The following is a 16,006-nucleotide window of genomic DNA, read 5'->3' as shown; positions in this document are numbered from 1 at the left end:
TGTCAAGGCTATTTTTACGAAGACGATCCATCTGCAATAAAAGCAGGTGAAATTGCTCGAAGAAAAAACTCGGTCAGAGGGTCAGCAGAATGCACTTTTTATGGTAAACTAGCGGTAGACTTTTTCACATGTGATAAACATCTGCTCAGTGGTGTAGCTCTTCGTATTGCATTCAGAAGATCTATTGATGATTTTGTTATCATTTCGGATGATGCTGCAAAACATTACAAGGTGAAAATTGTTGAAGCTAATTTGCACGTTCGCAAGATGACGTTGAATGACGAGGTCGTGTCTGCCATTGAAAAAACCTTGCTTACTAGCCCTGCTGCCTATCTCTACTTTGAAACTTTGACAAAGACGTTTTTGGCTTCAACTGGTCTGCATAGTTGGAAGCAAGAGGACATTTTTGCACGAGAGCCAATCCGAAGACTAGCAATTTGTCTCAATACGAACGAAGCCTTTTTGGGCAACAATATGAAAAATCCTTTTCATTTTCAAAAATTTGACTTGGAACAGATATATATTTATCGCAACGGGTTACCAGTGGCTGATAGCCCAATATCTACAAATGATAACAAACGCCTTTATTTCAATACAATATCCGATTCAGACTATATTGATAATGGGCATGGAACAAGTCTGTCAGACTATCCCAACCATTTTATAATGGTATTTGATCTGACTAGCACCCAACAAGCTTCTCATGATTTTATACACCCGGAGCTAACAAACTGTTCCATATCTATCGAATTGAAGTTTTCAGCAGCGTTACCGACGAACATTGAAATTTTTATTATTGAAGAAAAAGCTAGTACAATTTTTGTTGATACTGCGCGACGAGTGTCAAAAAATCATATTCTAACAAACTGATGATGGACGAAGATGATATTAATGGTTTAATTCAGAGATGTCAACAACTAAAGCACAAATTTCGAGGTGTATTTGCAGCAGACAATTTTCCTTCAAAATTGAAATCAAACATTTTTAATAGTAAACGCGTCAAAATCTTAAAGTTCTGGCACGCACTGGCTCCTCATTTGTAAAAAGAACGACCATCTTCTGGTTGCTGATCCCTTGAACGATCCTTGTCTTCTTACAAGAATATCTATCAACGACTTGCAAAAAACAATGTACAGTTTCACCAATTACTTGAAAACCAACCAATTCAAGGTCAAAACTCAGAATTGTGTGGACTCTTTTGTATTTTTTTTGCTCATTTAATATTTGATGATAGACAAATTGTAAATTGTAGTGATTTTAATTGATTTGCTTTGCTCTTCACATGATGCTCTAACAAAACTAGTATTGTGAAATTATTTTTTTTTTAAAACTGAATTTTTTCTTCATATACAAGACGAACAAATAGTAAATCAGAATCAATGTTTAGTTTTCCAAAACCACTCATAAATATATCCATAATCTGACAAAAAGCACCAGAATGAGGACCACTCAAAATTGATTCCACTCTTTTTAAAGTTTCACTACTAAATTGATTAGTTTGAGTTTTCGAAGAAATTGTAGAACACACAAAATTGTGAATTATTTTCTGTGGTACAATTGATGTGGATCTCGCCAATGTTTTTGAGATTCCGCTAGTGACCGCTGTAGATTTTGATAGTTTGGTTGCCGCTGTTGCCAAGGGTGGAAGTCGCTTGCGTACATTTGCTGTATCTATTTTCTCTCCAGATTTGTTATTAAAGTCAACGGCAAGCTGTAATTTTGAAAATGTATCTCCTTTAAATTCCAGACTCGTTGAAGTTGAAAATAAGTGTCTGAAGGTAGTGAAGAGACAGGGAAATGCAAAAATTTTGATTGGCTTCATGGTATCAACATCGATTGCACTCTCAATCAGAACGTGAAAATGGTTAGTTGGTAACTGACAAAATTCAGACTCAAAATGAGGACACACAGCATAGTTATTCGAAACTGTTAAGTTTGGCTTTTCATCAGCAATTAAAAACTTGAACTGCTTTTGAAATTGTTTGAAATAGTTGGGAGAGCGCTCAAACATTGCTTCCACCATCTCTACTACACTGATCAAATTTCTGCTTCTTTGCTGGGGGTGGTTTTGAATCTTGCGTTGCAGCAGCTTCACGTATTTTTTCTGCTTTTTTGACTAAATTTCCAAACTCTTCTAGAGTTCGAGAAATTCTCTGTTCAAACTCGTAATCCTGGGCCGCTTTCTTGAACAACTTTAGAAACACATATGTTCCGGTTCTGTCGTAAGTTTTTAAAGTTGCCCTGACCAAACGCTTTTCAGTTTGGGAAATGTCGAAATAGCAATCTCCAAACTGTGTGTCTTTTGAGGAAGTAAAAGGCATGGTAGGCAACTTGTTTTATCACTTGCTCTTAATGTAAATAACTACGAAGTTAGGAGGCGCGGCAAGTTGGGATCAAACCAGTGCCGTCATATTTTTAATTAAATCCAAGTGATTGGTAAATACAATCTCAAGTACGTCCCACGGCGTACTTGAGACTGTTCATTTTAGACTTTTATACGTATGTGACCTTAGATTATAGTTAACTAAAACCATACCTTTATAAACCACGAGAACCTACTTGCGAACAGAGATAACAAGTACATGTGTTTTAAATACAAAGCAATAAATTTATCAACACAACCCCACACTTCTGTGTTGGAGAGAGTTAAACATTAATAGTGTAGGGACCCATGTATTTTACAAGTTGATTTATAACAGATGTGACCCTAGATAGTATAGTGTAGAGACCACACAAAATTTACATAAAACCAAAACAAAACAGATGTGACCCCAAATTCCTCTGTAAAGGAACCACCGTGCGGCTAACCACATGCTATAAACAAAGAACTGTATTATGCAAGTAGGCGTGTCCATGCTCCAATCTTTTGTTTGGTTTTAGATAAGGCGAACCTTGTGAAACACATGTTGGGAAAGAATTTTGTACTTGTGTTCATTTTTAGATAATAGTTAATAAAGACCATACCTCTATAAACCACCAGAACCTACTTGCGAACGAAGATAACCAGTACATGTGTTTTGTATATAAAGCAATAAATTTATCAGCACAACCCACACTTCTGTGTTGGAGATAGTTAACCATTAATAGTGTAGGGACCCATGTATTTTACATACAAGTTGATTTAGAACAGATGTGACCCTGGATAGTATCGTGCAGAGACCACACACAATTTACATAAAACCAATACAAAACAGATGTGACCCCAAATTCCTCTGTAAAGGAACCACAGTGTGGCCAACCACATGTTATATACAATATATTATGCAACTAGGTGTGACTATGCTCCAATTATTTGTTTGGTCTTAGATAAGGCGAACCTTGCGAAACCCATGTTGGGAAAGAATTTTGTACTTGTGTTCATTTCTTTCTCTTGCTCTTACATAACAGTTAACTATTGAATCGAACTTGACTTGAAAACAATGTCCGTGAAAATTCTTTCGGAGTCTGCTATCTCTTTTGAGAGAACTCTTGTTTACCAAACCGTGTTTGAAAATTTTGTCGTTCTGATACAACAGAAAAGAAAAAAACGATTTGTGGTACACTTACCAGCATTGTTTGATACCGAAGCTATTTTTTAACGCTATTGCTGCCCTAGCGGAAAAATCGGAGCCGGCTGAATCCAGTATCATTACTTCTGGAGGACACTTACCACCAAAAACTATACCACAAATGCATTCGACTGAAGAAACTTTGCCGGAGGAAGTGAGACGTATCTTGTACAGATGCGACTGCGATTGTGTGCCCTTACTCGAGAATCAACTGGGTACATATCAAGCCTACGAAAATTTGGGTGATATATGGGGTGTCAAATCATCACCATCTTCACCGGACAGTCAGCCACCGAGTGTTTCAGTCAGTGTTCCAACAACTCCTGCTGTGTATCCAAGCCCAACTTTTACTTCAACCCCAAGTCCGTCACTCTTTGAGGATTTCCAGAGGAAGAACAAGATCTTGCAAGTCTTACAAGATCTTGCAATTTTGCAAGTCAGTTTGATGTCAACATTTTATCTGGTTCAAACTTTCAGACACCACAACCCCGAACAAATTCAGCCGATTTCAAGACACCCAATTGCTCGGAAACTCCAGTAGTGTGCGCAGCACCAAAAAAACGAAGACAAGAAGACTCTTTAATGGACTTTTTTGACCTCTAACAACTTATTTAATATTGAATTGTTTTTCCTTTGCACTTTGGTGTGTTGTGTTACTATCTTTTGTGAATAGCTCGCTAATTGACACTCTTCTTTTAAAGTTTTTACATAGCTAGCAGACTTCAGAATCAAAATTTTACAAAAATGGACATGTTCAAACATGTTCACAAAAACAGAACTGTTTAGTGAGACAAAGTTGGGAGAAAATTTCCAAAATGGACATGTTCAAACGTGTTCGAATATATAGCAGGAAGCAAACAAGCTTCTGATTGGTTGAGAGAAAATTTGTTGAGAAAGCTATTGAAATGTAAAATTAGGTTTGAACAAAAGCTTCAAAAAATGCATAAACTCCTTATCAAACAAAAACTTCATTTAGCAAATCGTTCTTCGTATGCTGATATAATATCAGCGCTCCTGTTGGGTATACCTTCAGGTGTTAATTAAACTAGTAAAACATCATTTTTTCAGCAAAAAGGAGGAAAAAAAGAAAGGATTTTTTTTTAAAAAATGAGATTTTTCAGGTTTTTTTTGCTGAATAAATTTTTTTCGACGGAACGAAAACTCAAAACCTGAACGCCATCACCAACTGTTTTTTGTGGGCTACCGATATGAATAAAAAAAATTGACCACATTTCTTCTAAAAAAGTTGAAAAAAAAACGAAAAAAAAAATTTTTTTCTGTTTTTCATGGTAACCTTTGACCCCAAAAAAGTCGGCTCCAACAGATAGTTGGGATGAAACTGACTATTGGGTTGACACTATCAGACACTGTACTACAAAAAAGCTCATAACGCTCGTCAAAATAAACTCAATCCTTCATGAAATAATTAACCATTAATTATCAGCTAATTAGCAACTAATTTGTCTAATTGGTAATTAACGAAAGAAAAATTCCCATTTTTTAAAACGGATTTGTAATCAGTGGTACATGCTTGTCACTTTGGTCATAAGGGTCAGGGTCGAAAAACGGCTCCTTCACCGATTTTCAAAACATCTGAACATTAACGTCTCATTATCATCTGGCATTAATTAGCAATTGAAGTACCCGAAATAATAATGATACACCAGGTTTTTTCTAAAAACTGATTTTTTGGGGGCTGGAGACAAAATCATCTCATAACAGCTGTCATCGAAAAATGCTTGCAACAGGGGGCTTGTCATTGGCTGTCATGTGATGACATTGATTGATCATGATTGACAGAAAATCTAACTTTTTTCCTGATAAAGGTGAGGGTTTTTTTCCCGGGCACTAGAACCTACGTTTTAGTGCCCGGGGAGCATTTTTGGTTATGATGACCAACATCGTCAGACGCACCCATTGGCATCTACAGTAAAAAAAACTAGAAAAATTGCTTTTTTTGCGAATATTAAGCGAAAAACATTGAACATTTCATTTGCTTTTAGTAGATTTTTTAGCTGTTCAAAAACTGTGACAGTAATAAAACTGTGCATGATAACCGTCCAAAGCATCCCTTGTACTTAAAAATTAACAAAGTGTACAAAAAAGCGATGTTTTTGCAGTATTATTCAAAAATTCTATGGAAATCAAATCAAAACTTTCTTTTTATGTAGGCTACTGGAGTGTAATATTACATCTAACGGGTTCAAACACAAATGTTTCCTCTACCCTTATGTCATTGGAGCATATTATCTATGAAAATGAAGAAAAAAGATTAAAATATTTGATTGAAAGATCATTAAAAATTCATAAAAGTTTACTTTGACTAAACCTAAAAGTTAGCAAATCCAAAAATTGCAATTGATATGCTTTGTTACATCACATATAACTAATAACTAAAAGGAACTACCCCTGGTTTTAAAAAAAATCTTTTTATATATTGTACTAATAATTCGAAAATAACAAACAAGTTTTATCATGTCAGTGTTGTTCAGTGAGAAACGTAAAGTCAAGCGCTACTTTACGTTTAAAGCAACTTGATATGTTCATAGTAGTTGACTAAAGCGGGGACGCGCTCTTATTATCCAATCAAATTCGAAAATTTTGAAAGTTTGAATTGCGCGCGTCTTATATGAACCTCGTGTGGAATAGAATTAAATTCGCCATTTGAAGTTCAGTTACATGTTTACGAAAGTTGTCATTATCTCTGTTAACTTTTGAATCTTGAATTTTTCAACTATGGTTTTCAATTGCAAATATTGTTCGGCAACTTTTGCAAACAGAGGAAATCAATCTCGCCATGAGCATCGCTACCATCCCGACGAAGTAGGCTTACCAGTCTTTACCTGTTGTATTTGTACATTCACTTGTAGAAAACTTTCTGAACTGGAACAACACATGAGGACTTGTCATCAAAAGTTTACAAATTGTTGTCGGTCCTGCTATATGGGCTTTAACGACACCAGATTATTTGCTCAGCATATGAGTTCTTTGCATTCTTTACCTGTCTTTGACGATCAATTCCAACCAACCCAAGCGCCGGCCGAAACTGCCTTTAATGGTACCCTTCAGAGCTACCATCTGCCGCCATCACCAACCCAAGCCAACACAGACCTTGCTCAGTTCATGCTCCAGCATAAACCACATATCGATTCGCTTATAGAACAAAAACTCTCACAAGGATCACAAAAAGTTCAATTTAGTGCTCATCTTCAACTCCGAAAGCCGAGTCAAAACGAAGATCAGGAAGATGAGCTTATTAAAATTTATGCAAATTCGCTCATGACACCGGTGTATAGTCAGGGACTTAGCAGTGAGACCTTCTGGACTATGGTCGAGAAGATGATGATAGTGCTAACGACATTTGCCTCTAATGGTAGTGGTTGGGTGCTTGAGAAAGTTATCAAAATAATTGTAAACTTTGCCCGTTACCGACCTATAACCGGCTCCTCTTACATTGCATTACCATCAAAATTACAAAATTGCCGCGGTTTAATTATTATTCGTAAGCATGAGGACGCAAATTGCTTCCTTTACTGCTATATTGCTGCATATCATATGCACAACAATATTAGCTTAGATCGACCAAAAAGGAACTACAACACAGACAAAACTTCACCCGAAACTTACAAGCAAGCCAACCTTCATCAACCAACTGGACGCTTCGATATGCCCATGGGGCTAGAAGACATCAATCGGTTCGAAAATCTAAATCAAGTTCGAATCAACGTTTTTGATTATGATGGTAGAGACTTATTTCCACTCAGAGTGTCAAAGTTTGTCTCAAACTTCACAATGGATCTATTGCTTTTATACGAAGCAGACTGTTACCATTATGTGTTGATTACCAACTTGGTTAAGGTAGTCTGTCAACTCCGAAATACCAAATTTCGCTTTGCGTTTCATATTTGCCGGAATTGTTTCTGGTTGTGTGAAGAAGGCCTTGCAAAGCTTACCGAACATATGGAAACCTGCTGTGAAAATACGCCGGCTGTTGTTCGATTACCAGCTCCGGGAAAAAATTTATATAAATTCAAAAACTTGGCCGCTACCTGGTTTGTTCCATTAGTCATTTACTTTGACTTCGAATCCTTCTTGTGTCCAGTAGCAGGATACACGCCCCACGGGAACAACTCATACACCAGAGTTATTGAAAAACACGAGCCCTGTGGCTTTTCACTTGCGGTAATTGATCACTACTCAACAAAACCCATCTTCTTCCACGTGGACAGCTCTGAAGATTGCATTACTAAATTTGTAAACATGTTACACACACTAGCCAAGGATATATATAAGCGCAAACGAGCTTTTCCTTTCTTCAGAGGTGACCGTAGCCAGTATCCGAAAAGTGCAGCTAGCGAATGTTGGATATGTAACGAAGCCATATGTAACGAAATTTCCAAAATGGACATGTTCAAACGTGTTCGAATATATAGCAGGAAGCAAACAAGCTTCTGATTGGTTGAGAGAAAATTTGTTGAGAAAGCTATTGAAATGTAAAATTAGGTTTGAACAAAAGCTTCAAAAATTGCATAAAGTCCTTATCAAACAAAAACTTCATTTAGCAAATCGTTCTTCGTATGCTGATATAATATCAGCGCTCCTGTTGGGTATACCTTCAGGTGTTAATTAAACTAGTAAAACATCATTTTTTCAGCAAAAAGGAGGAAAAAAAGAAAGGATTTTTTTTTTAAAAATGAGATTTTTCCGGTTTTTTTTGCTGAATAAATTTTTATCGACGGAACGAAAACTCAAAACCTGAACGCCATCACCAACTGTTTTTTGTGGGCTACCGATATGAATAAAAAAAATTGACCACATTTCTTCTAAAAAAGTTGAAAAAAAAACGAAAAAAAAAAATTTTTTTCTGTTTTTCATGGTAACCTTTGACCCCAAAAAAGTCGGCTCCAACAGATAGTTGGGATGAAACTGACTGTTGAGTTGACACTATCAGACACTGTACTACAAAAAAGCTCATAACGCTCGTCAAAATAAACTCAATCCTTCATGAAATAATTAACCATTAATTATCAGCTAATTAGCAACTAATTTGTCTAATTGGTAATTAACGAAAAAAAAATTCCCATTTTTTTAAACGGATTTGTAATCAGTGGAACATGCTTGTCACTTTTGGTCATAAGGGTCAGGGTCAAAAAACGGCTCCTTCACCGATTTTCCAAACATCTGAACATTAACGTCTCATTATCATCTGGCATTAATTAGCAATTGAAGTACCCGAAATAATAATGATACACCAGGTTTTTTCTAAAAACTGATTTTTTGGGGGCTGGAGACAAAATCATCTCATAACAGCTGTCATCGAAAAATGCTTGCAACAGGGGGCTTGTCATTGGCTGTCATGTGATGACATTGATTGATCATGATTGACAGAAAATCTAACTTTTTTCCTGATAAAGATGAGGGTTTTTTTCCCGGGCACTAGAACCTACGTTTTAGTGCCCGGGGAGCATTTTTGGTTATGATGACCAACATCGTCAGACGCACCCATTGGCATCTACAGTAAAAAAAAACTAGAAAAATCGCTTTTTTTTGCGAATATTAAGCGAAAAAAATTGAACATTTCATTTGCTTTTAGTAGATTTTTAGCTGTTCAAAAACCGTGACAGTAATAAAACTGTGCATGATAACCGTCCAAAGCATCCCTTGTACTTAAAAATTAACAAAGTGTACAAAAAAGCGATGTTTTTGCAGTATTATTCAAAAATTCTATGGAAATCAAATCAAAACTTTCTTTTTATGTAGGCTACTGGAGTGTAATATTACATCTAACGGGTTCAAACACAAATGTTTCCTCTACCCTTATGTCATTGGAGCATATTATCTATGAAAATGAAGAAAAAAGATTAAAATATTTGATTGAAAGATCATTAAAAATTCATAAAAGTTTACTTTGACTAAACCTAAAAGTTAGCAAATCCAAAAATTGCAATTGATATGCTTTGTTACATCACATATAACTAATAACTAAAAGGAACTACCCCTGGTTTTAAAAAAATCTTTTTATATATTGTACTAATAATTCGAAAATAACAAACAAGTTTTATCATGTCAGTGTTGTTCAGTGAGAAACGTAAAGTCAAGCGCTACTTTACGTTCAAAGCAACTTGATATGTTCATTGTAGTTGACTAAAGCGGGGACGCGCTCTTATTATCCAATCAAATTCGAAAATTTTGAAAGTTTGAATTGCGCGCGTCTTATATGAACCTCGTGTGGAATAGAATTAAATTCGCCATTTGAAGTTCAGTTACATGTTTACGAAAGTTGTCATTATCTCTGTTAACTTTTGAATCTTGAATTTTTCAACTATGGTTTTCAATTGCAAATATTGTTCGGCAAATTTTGCAAACAGAGGAAATCAATCTCGCCATGAGCATCGCTACCATCCCGACGAAGTAGGTTTACCAGTCTTTACCTGTTGTATTTGTACATTCACTTGTAGAAAACATTCTGAACTAGAACAACACATGAGGACTTGTCATCAAAAGTTTACAAATTGTTGTCGGTCCTGCTATATGGGCTTTAACGACACCAGATTATTTGCTCAGCATATGAGTTCTTTGCATTCTTTACCTGTCTTTGACGATCAATTCCAACCAACCCAAGCGCCGGCCGAAACTGCCTTTAATGGTACCCTTCAGAGCTACCATCTGCCGCCATCACCAACCCAAGCCAACACAGACCTTGCTCAGTTCATGCTCCAGCATAAACCACATATCGATTCGCTTATAGAACAAAAACTCTCACAAGGATCACAAAAAGTTCAATTTAGTGCTCATCTTCAACTCCGAAAGCCGAGTCAAAACGAAGATCAGGAAGATGAGCTTATTAAAATTTATGCAAATTCGCTCATGACACCGGTGTATAGTCAGGGACTTAGCAGTGAGACCTTCTGGACTATGGTCGAGAAGATGATGATAGTGCTAACGACATTTGCCTCTAATGGTAGTGGTTGGGTGCTTGAGAAAGTTATCAAAATAATTGTAAACTTTGCCCGTTACCGACCTATAACCGGCTCCTCTTACATTGCATTACCATCAAAATTACAAAATTGCCGCGGTTTAATTATTATTCGTAAGCATGAGGACGCAAATTGCTTCCTTTACTGCTATATTGCTGCATATCATATGCACAACAATATTAGCTTAGATCGACCAAAAAGGAACTACAACACAGACAAAACTTCACCCGAAACTTACAAGCAAGCCAACCTTCATCAACCAACTGGACGCTTCGATATGCCCATGGGGCTAGAAGACATCAATCGGTTCGAAAATCTAAATCAAGTTCGAATCAACGTTTTTGATTATGATGGTAGAGACTTATTTCCACTCAGAGTGTCAAAGTTTGTCTCAAACTTCACAATGGATCTATTGCTTTTATACGAAGCAGACTGTTACCATTATGTGTTGATTACCAACTTGGTTAAGGTAGTCTGTCAACTCCGAAATACCAAATTTCGCTTTGCGTTTCATATTTGCCGGAATTGTTTCTGGTTGTGTGAAGAAGGCCTTGCAAAGCTTACCGAACATATGGAAACCTGCTGTGAAAATACGCCGGCTGTTGTTCGATTACCAGCTCCGGGAAAAAATTCATATAAATTCAAAAACTTGGCCGCTACCTGGTTTGTTCCATTAGTCATTTACTTTGACTTCGAATCCTTCTTGTGTCCAGTAGCAGGATACACGCCCCACGGGAACAACTCATACACCAGAGTTATTGAAAAACACGAGCCCTGTGGCTTTTCACTTGCGGTAATTGATCACTACTCAACAAAACCCATCTTCTTCCACGTGGACAGCTCTGAAGATTGCATTACTAAATTTGTAAACATGTTACACACACTAGCCAAGGATATATACAAGCGCAAACGAGCTTTTCCTTTCTTCAGAGGTGACTGTAGCCAGTATCCGAAAAGTGCAGCTAGCGAATGTTGGATATGTAACGAAGCCTTTGACGATAATGATGAACCATCATCAATTGATCTGGATCACTGCCACTACAGCGGACAATTTCTTGGCTGGGCTCATGAAAAATGCAATCGAGCACGAAGGAACGTCAACTTTACCCCTGTGATGGGTCATAATACACAAAATTATGATCTTCATCACATTTGTTTAGCCCTCCAATCTTGTGAGCCAACGACCACTGTAAGTGTAATTCCATCTTCTGATGAAAAAAACATTTCCATGAATTTTGGAGTACTCGTGGAGACCATAACCCTAGATGATGGAAAAGTGATCAAAAAGTATGAAAATCTGAGGTTCAATGATTCATTCAAAATGATGAATTCGTCTCTCGAAAAGTTGGTTGACATTTTACCAAGAGATCGTTTTGGAATACTTGCTTCTGTCTTTCCTAACCTATCCTCAACAGAATTGAAGCTCCTGCAGCAAAAAGGATATTACCCCTATTCATATGTTAGCGGTCGAGAAAAGTTCAGCGAAAAATCCTTACCGCCTCTTAATGAATGGCGTAACACTTTAGAAGGAAACGCAGTAACAATAACTCAAGAAAACTTGAACCACGCCAAGACGATGTGGAACACTCTGAATTGCCAAACTCTACAAGACTGCCACGATGCATACCTGAAAACCGATTGCGCTCTTCTCGCATGCGTTTGTGAATTCCACAGAGAGCTCAGTTTCTCCACCTACAAACTCGATTGCATGCACTTTTACACACTGCCAAATATGGCTAAGGAAGCCTCCTTGAGAATATGCAAGGCGGAGGTCGAATTGATTACAGAACGCGGGCACCTCGATATGATAGAAGGAGCAGTACGTGGGGGAGTATGTTCAGTCTACGAGATGAGAAAGTTTACAGCAAATAAAAAATATTTACCAGATTACGACTCTTCACAACCCTCGACATTTGGCTTCTGCGTGGACGCCAATAACCTATACGGTGGCGTCATGCAAAATGAAAAACTCCCTCAGTCAGATTTTACGCTTAACTCTGATATTACCCTGGCTGAGATACTAAACTGTCCTGATGATAACCCTGTCGGTTACTTCGTGGAAGTCGACTTGCATGATCCAGCAAGTCTACACAATTACCATCAGGACTTCCCCCTCGCACCATCGAAAAGTATTGTTGAGGATGACTGGCTCAGTGACAACCAAGTGAATTTGCGAGAGAGTCATAACTTACCCCCTCAAAAGTTCCAAAACTGTTGCAGACTTTCTTCGACAAAGAACATTATGTGCTCCATTACAAGCTGTTGAAACTGTATGTTAACTTGGGATTAGTTGTGAGGAAAATGCATCGTGTGCTACAGTTTACTCAAAACAATTGGTTAACACCCTATATAACCCTGAACAGTGAGAAGAGACAAGCGGCTTCGAATCAAATTGAGGAGAGTTTCTATAAACTAATGAACAACGCCGTTTATGGGAAAAACTGCAAATCGAAACGTCGGCGGATGAAAATCGAGCTTACGAGAGACGCAAGACGAACCCTAACCATAGTAAGCAAGTTTGAGTTTGAAAAATTCAAAGTGTTTGGCGAGAACATGGCAGCTCTCTCCTCCCGCCCAAGAAAGATCCATTGGGATACACCAACTATAGTAGGGGCCACAATACTTGATCTAGCGAAATACTACATGTATCAGTTTCACTATGGAACAATGCAATCTTCATTTGACTGTCAATTACTTTATAGTGATACTGATAGCTTGCTATACCGGATCAATTGTGAAGATCTCTACCGTGAACTGAAGGAGAGCAATGTTCTTGATCAATTCGACTTCTAAAATTACCCAGAAGATCACGAACTGTAAAGCGAAGAAAATAAGCGCGTCGTCTTAAAATTCAAAGACGAAATTGCTGGGGATTATATAAAAGATTTTATATGCCTGAAGCCAAAGCTGTACAGCATTACTTCCACTAGTGAGTATTTTACGTTTAATAATTCAAGAAAAAACTAACAAAGTACCAACTAACCTTGTATGATTGTCATAATTTGACTGCTTTTTTTGTTCATAGGTAACCGAAAAATGTCTGCCAAAGGAATAACAAGAGCAGCCCAAAATTTTCTTCGACATGCAGACTACAATAATACACTTGTGACTGGTAGTACACTGCGCGCTGAAAACACAAGGATTGTTTCGGAAAAGCATGTTCTACAAACGGTTTCAACGAATAAAATATGTCTCTCTGCTTTTGATAATAAACGCCACATTTTGAACGAGGGAATTAAAACACTACCATTCGGCCACTATAAAATTGATCATTGCCGAGTCGAAGATTTTTCTTGGGGTAGCGATGAAGTAGAGTGGGACTACAAAAATGTAGAAAATTATGCTCACCTTCTCCTAGATTCGAGTCCAAACTGGGACCATAATAATAGTTTTGTTGTACCGGATACAACAATAAGTGAAAGCCCGGAAGAATGGGAAACACCTGACCCGGGATTTGCAATGACAAGTATTATTAACGAGGACGATATTGATAGCAATGATATCGTAGATTTCGATGCTACCACCAGCTCCAGCTCTTCCTCCCCTAACCCATTCAATAATTATGAAGCTAATGAGTGCAGTGAAAGTAGTAGTAGCGATTATGAAGAAGAACCAGCATTTAAAGTTGCACGCAGACAATAAACTTATTGTACTTAACTACGTAAATTGCGCCTTTTGAATTCCTAACCGTGTAGATTTTGTGTTTATGAGTGCTAAAATACGTTTCAATAAATTTTTCACTTGCAGCTCTTATCGGAACGAAATTTAGAACAAAGTTGGCTGTTTGACCGAAAACAAGTTTGCCGCCTTGGCAATAGTCACATCTGGTAAAGAATGAAAGTTAATCCCTTTCCGTCTAGGATAACCCCCTATTATCCCATGTATAAGTATCGTAGGATAACCCCCCCCCCCTCTTGAGACAGTATTTACTTACTACTCCAGTTTCTTCACTGCAAACCGTTTCAAAAGGTTATTTGCGCAAAACGCAAGGTTCTCGGGATTTCAGTTCCAAAAAATGATTGACATTTTTTGGTTCTGATTTCCCAGTACGTTGTCTACTCTCCCTTTAAAGTGTCACGTGTCCTAATAATCCAACGGTTGCTCTGGTTCTCAATTTTTGACTCGATTGAAAGTACCGAGCTTTTAAGAACGACCAACAAACTGTTAGCTACCGAGCAATGAACTAAAGAATATAGACTTAACTGACTCCAGGAGCCTTCGGTTGATACAAACTATAAATTAATATGACTGGTGCGATTGGCGGTAGCAAATGACTTAAAGTAGAATAGAATTCGTTGTCGTTCTCTCAGAATATCGTCTCAATACGACGGAAGCAATTAAGGAATTTTTCCATTTGTACTCGAAGTACGTTATACATCCTCCTTTACAAAGCACGTGCCAGTACCTAGTAAAACATAATGTTGAGGGCTCGTACAAAAAAGGCTCGTACAACTGATGCGGGCAAAAACATAATTTCAAATAATTGGCATCCACTAAGTTTTAGGTAAAAACGGAAAATAACACTACATTGCAAGAAAAATAATTGTTATTATTGATCTAGGATCTTTTCCGTTTTTTACTGCCTCCGCTTAGCGGGTGAGACGTTTTTGAACCCCCAAATGCACGTGCTATGGTTTTACATTTTGATTTACTAAGTAATGACACGTTCTCTGTGATTGGCGTTTCAAAAAGAGCTGAGGGTCATAAACGAAGGGGTTCCAAAAACTCTTTATAAGTAATGTTTTTGGCTAAATGCTTTAACAAAGAAATTAGAACCCGATCAGAGAAAAGTGTTATCTCTTCGGTTTAACATTGTTCAACAAATATTGGTTCTGGCGGGATATATATATATATATATATATATATATATATATATATATATATATATATATGTGTGTGTGTGTGTGTGTGTGTGTGGGTGGGTGGGTGTGTGTGTGTGTGTGTGTTTGTGTGTTTGTGTTTGTGTGTTTGTGTGTATTTGTGTTTGTGTGTTTGTGTGTTTGTGTGTTTGTTTGTGTTTGTGTTTGTGTGCGTGTTTGTGTGTGTTTGCGTGTGCGTGTGCGTGTGTTTGTCTCCAAGATTTTTAAAGTTTGCGCCACCTTTGTGGTTTACGCAAGGTTACATGACTCTGCATAAGTCACTTCGAACTTCTGGCTTAGCATCTCAAACTGCTTCGCGGTTCTCACTTAACACCAAGAGCTTCACAGTGACTTAAAGCAGAGTGACTTAGCCAACTCTTCAATAGTTACCATCAAAGCAATCCAAGGTAGCCACCCCAATGTTATTTCGGCCCGTCGTTTCGTTGTAGAGATGATGAACCTTGGCTCCTATGAGAGCATATTCTCGCACGCCTTCTGAATACGTGAGACTGGCTTCCAAAGAAGCAAACACTCCTAGTGAGAATCGAAGTTTGTTCAAGCACGAGGCTGTAGTTGCTACCCTGCAGCGTTTCATCAGAACACCCGCGCAATGAGGCACATT

Source organism: Convolutriloba macropyga, chromosome 12 (assembly GCF_964194025.1).
Source record: "Convolutriloba macropyga chromosome 12, txConMacr16.3, whole genome shotgun sequence".
Taxonomy (NCBI): Eukaryota; Metazoa; Xenacoelomorpha; order Acoela; family Convolutidae; genus Convolutriloba; species Convolutriloba macropyga.
Note: the sequence above shows the minus strand (reverse complement) of the source record.